Below are 5,000 nucleotides of genomic sequence, written 5' to 3'. Positions count from 1 at the left end.
TACCACGATCCTGATCCTGAGGCCGAAGCGCCGATGCCGTTCGCGTCTAAGCCTCGTTTAGCTGTTTGCGGGGGAGGGTTGGGGTGATTTATATGTTTGGTCCTGACGGCGAGGTGGTTGTAATTTGTCCCTCTCCTTCCTCACTATACACCTCCTCCAGGAACGCAATGATTCGAATCGGTAGGGAAAATGGTATTTTTAACAGCCCAAACAACGGCGTGTGCGTGTATTGTTTTATTGTTTTTTTGTTGTCCGTGTTTGGTGTCATAAAACCCACCATCGCTACCTTCCCATTAAAAACCGAATATGAATATGTTTCGTTTTCGTTGTCGCGCACTTTCAAACATTTTGTCGACCAATCACCAACAGCCCCAATCATCGCATCGAATGTGACTCAAGATGAATCCCGGGGTCATTAGCGAAAGCGATCATCATCACAGAAGAACACACGCGAGGCACACGGGGTTTCAATCGCAATGCTCAATCAACAACCAGGGACACAACAACAAAACAAGCGAAAAAAAAGAAACTAAAAACTAAACAGCGAGCTGAAAGGATGTTTGCAAACATTCTCTCCTCGCACTCTGGATGGCTGCATCCACCGGACACTAATCGTCGCACATCCTTTGAAACATTAATCCTTTGCTTCGCCTCTCTCTCAACTCTCTCTCTCTGCACTGCACCATTGCCTTATCAATAGCCAAGCGCGAAGCACCATCAATGTCACAAACAGAGGCAGACAGCCACATCGGGCCACCGCGGGCATCGGGCTCGCAACCTCGATTTGGTCAAACGAGCAGAAAAGTGCTGATTTAGTTTTTCCGGCTCCAGCTACGGCTCCAGCTATGATGCAACGGCGCGACGACCGGTATCACGTCGTCACGGTTCGCTGGAGGCACCATCAGCAGCACCAGTAGCACCAGGGCGCGCTGCTCAGACACATGTGAACCAACAGAAACATGTGCTTCCACCCCAATATACTCCCCCCCGTGTGTGCAAGCATGTTGCATCGATAGCGCTCGGATGGCGCTCAAGTGGTGATGGTGCTGCTACTGATCGATGTTTGCATCGGAGAGCGGATTGGGTGGTGCATCACTTCTCTCTGCTCGCCGACGACGTGGCGGTCACCAGCTGTTGACCGAGAGTTGTATTTTTAATTAAGTTCAATTAAGAAAGTTCAACTGCATGAGGCACCACCACTAGGTTTTGTATGTGCTTCACTGTGCACTTTCACTCTACAAACGACGGAAGCCACTCGAATGCGAGTGCCGGCTTTTCCGATTTTTCCTCAGTTTATCCTGTGTTCCAGGCTGGCGTGCTGGAGTGTGATTTAGAATTTCGATATCGGCACACGGTGCTGTGGCTCCTCCTTTTGCATAGTTTATCAAATGAATCCGGCCGGCTCCATCTGTTCGTTCGTTCGTTCTATACGTTGACCTCATTCTTTTTGACCTCCAGTGTTCTGTCTACCGTCAGATTGACTCATCACCCGGCCCAGGTCGTTGATTGTCTTCCCCACGAAATGATAGTCTCGGCCGGGCCGGTGTTTCGATGAAAAACAATACGCAAAAAAAGAGGGGAAAATCACAATGACCAGAACCGAGAGAGAACGCCGAACGCGGCTTGGTTTTTGCGTCAGTCAGTGACCAGTGGCGGTCTGGACCTGGGCATAAACTATGATTAAGCTCTTTAAAACCATGATCTCATCGACATCGACGACGACGGTGCCGACCCAAACGGTAATGATAAAGCGACAAAAGGTGGCGGCTACGTGGGCGCGGCCCACCCGTTCGACCACGCGCAATGCTGCTGCTGGTGGTGGTCTGTAATTTTCCCATTCTGGGCCAATTACCTACTGCACCATTGCAGTGACTGGTGGTGGTGGTGATGGTGGACCGAAAATAAACATCAACAACGATCTGGAAAGCGGGGCATTGCATTACCATAACCGCAGCAGCTCGTGCTCCACTCTTGTGTCGCTCTTGCGTTCTGATGCTACTGCTGCCTTTGGCAAAGAGTGGTGGATGTTGCGTCGAATGTCGATTTTTAATGTCTTTGAAATCAGCGCACCAACATGCCAATGATCATTAACCAACTCGCTCAATTGCGCAATGGGGCTGCATATATACTCGACCAAGTAATTTAATACTCGGGAAGACACATCACCCGTTTGTGTTGCGCCGAATGTTTAGAAATGCTCTAGAAGGCACATCGAAAGGCGCATCGAATCTGTGGCTCCCGTGTCTTGGACAGAGTTGCTGCGGGCACAAAGTGGGTTAGGTTTTGTTTGCTCAAATAGACACAGCATATGGTCCATATGGATCCGCCCGTGCCTTGGAAGGAAAGGTGTTTAAATCATCTCACCACCACCAGCACCAGCACCAGCTACTGGTGAGCAACAGCAGCAGCAGCAGCAGCTGTAGCACATGTAGCTACATCCTGCTTATTTGCTCATCGATCATCGCAGCTTTGTAATCAAGCGCTACTAGTAACGGTACTAGCAACAGCACCAGACCAGCATTGCAAGTGCTTCAACTAAGCTGTGCTTCGATTTGCTAAACCCTGGAGCTGCTGCTGCTGCGGCCACTTTGAATAATTAGCTAAATGAAGTCCGCCATTCGGGGAGAACATTTCGTATTCTTCGGCAAACAACTCACAGAGACAGAGAGATTGCCACTCAGCGACTGAAGGAGAGTGGGGCATGTACTGAGGTTCTAAGAACAGACAAGCTACAGACACAAAAAAAAGAAGAAATAGACAAAACGGCATCCCCAGCACTTTCGTAATCCAATCGGTAAACTCTCCAGCACTCGAGCACTAGAGCGACGCAGCCTAGAGCGCGCCCTCAAGAGACCAGCCAGCCAGCCAGCTACCACTCGAACCACTTCCAACCCTGGGCCTTTTGCAAGGATGCCACCATCATCTCCGCCTCTTCCTCCAGGGCCCCTGCCACGTAAATATTGTGTTAATAATTTGTAATTGAGCGACCATGACGACGCACACTACGCTCGGAAGCGCTCATTCAATCCACAACAGAGATCTTGGTGAGATCGTCCCCTTCGCGGGGTGTACGTGTGCGTGCGTATGTTTGCTCGTGTGCGTGCGTATACGCGTGGGATGATCGATCGGCAGAGAAGGCCCCTTCCTAAAGGGGGTGGAAATAAAATGCAAATATTTACTCCATTCATAAACATCTCCTGCGGAACCGGGAGCCGGGTTTTATGGTGAATGCTGGTGGCTGCTCTGTTCGCCACCCTCCACCCCCACAGAATGTTGCCAAGGTCCCAGGATCCCGGTTTCCCTTTCCTTCGCACCCGCAAAGGGAGCTCATCTTCGATCAAATCTGCGCGTTCGCGACAAGCATTTCCAATTATCGTCTCTAGGACAGTGTCGCCAACCCAACTCACACACCCTTGCACATTCGTCTTCGTCACCCCTCGGACGTGGACGCAGCTCAGCAACAACAACACTAGCACCAGCCGGAGCAGCTGTAGAGCTTCATTAAAACACAAAAAACCCCTGGCGCAATAGCCGGACCATCGGTGGACCAACAGAAACGAACCGTCACTAATGGATTCGGTTGGCGTTTGGGGTGCCTAAGAGATGAGGGAGGGGGTGAAATTTTCGCTTCCAACTTCTTTTTTCCTACCACCAAACCAGTGCGTGAATCAGTTCAGCGCGTGCGGTACCGATTCCGTGTGCACTGCAGCTACGAAGGACGCCAACCCTCATTAATCCCGGTCAGAGCGGCCGGTTCTTGCCTAGGCCACTGGCCACCCCTCTGCGGCTCTGTTGCTGCACCCCCCTCGCTGGGTGCATCCTCATTAGAGACGATGCACTAATTTTGCAATTCATTAACACACACGTCAGCGCATCCTTTGCGTGCGTGCGTGCAGTTCGGGGTGGGAGGGTTGCCCAATTGGGGTGCCAAACCGCCCCTCAGGGTGCAGTTTGTAAATTATTTTTAATAATTGCGCACCACCACCACCACCACCAGCAGGCTTCAGTGAGCGTGCACGCAGGAAATGCCTTTTCTTTAAATAAATAGAAAACGCATTCGCATTTGAAGTGCTCCCCCCCAAGTGGAGTAGAGGGTGAAAATGTGGCTACATCACATGCATCCCTTAGGTTTCTTAAACGCGTAGTAGTGTGCATTATCTGCCGTAACTTGTGTGTGAAGGTTATGTTTTTAATGAATTATTGATTAAACATTTCATAAAACACACACCCAGAGGGAGCCTCGAAACAGACGCCGAGAGAATGAATGGCGAACAATAAGGAAGACATTGGTTGTATATCGTTTCCATTTGAAAGGCGTCCGTTGCTACCACCTACAACCACCTACTCTCGGCTGTTACAATGACCGTGCACAATACACACGCGAGAGGGAGGCGTGCCGACAGGTCAAGGTTGCCTTTCCAGCCCCCCGCCCCCCCCCCCCCCCCCCCCCTCGCCCAGTTGACCGTTTCTTCTGGTTACAATCTGGCGCAAAAGGCCCGTGACATAACGTGGCGGCGACTACGACCGAACAAGCTAACAATTAACCATTGTGTGTGCCTTACCCTCCCACACTCTCTCCCACACATGTTGCTGCTGGGAAGCATGAGAGACATATGTGTCTTGGCTGGACCGTCCTCCACGCTCCAAAGCCGGATGCGGTCGTTGAATGCGGCAAAGAAGCGATCTTAAGCGCGCGACCGAACGGAGAGCCGATAACTAATTACATCCCTGGTGCTCGAGCGCCCGTTCCTCCTTTTTGTGCTGAAGACGGAGTGTTCTCACAAAGTTGTGGCCCTCGCTGCTCCACCGTCTCCTTCCTCTGCTATCATCTAATAAACTGCAAAGGCCCTCGAATGACCACCGAATGGCGCACCGGAATGGTGTACCGGATGGATTCACCGAAGGCAAAGGCCGAATGTCTTTGCGAAAGAACGAACGCAACAGCAGCAGCAGCTCGCGTACCGTAGCGAGGGTGCTCCAATCACCCGGAAAATAAATTG

The 5,000-nt window shown here is 51.2% G+C and overlaps 1 protein-coding gene across 6 annotated transcripts in view; it reads right to left on the bottom strand.

Annotated features, from left to right (window-relative positions):
• Window positions 1–5,000, bottom strand: part of LOC126574553 (uncharacterized) — a 299,268-nt gene that overhangs the window by 223,348 nt on the left and 70,920 nt on the right. The gene's annotated exons all lie outside the window — the stretch shown is intronic.

Source organism: Anopheles aquasalis, chromosome 3 (genome assembly GCF_943734665.1).
Source record: "Anopheles aquasalis chromosome 3, idAnoAquaMG_Q_19, whole genome shotgun sequence".
NCBI classification, from domain to species: Eukaryota; Metazoa; Arthropoda; class Insecta; order Diptera; family Culicidae; genus Anopheles; species Anopheles aquasalis.
Note: the sequence above shows the minus strand (reverse complement) of the source record. Positions and strands in the feature narration are given on the sequence as shown.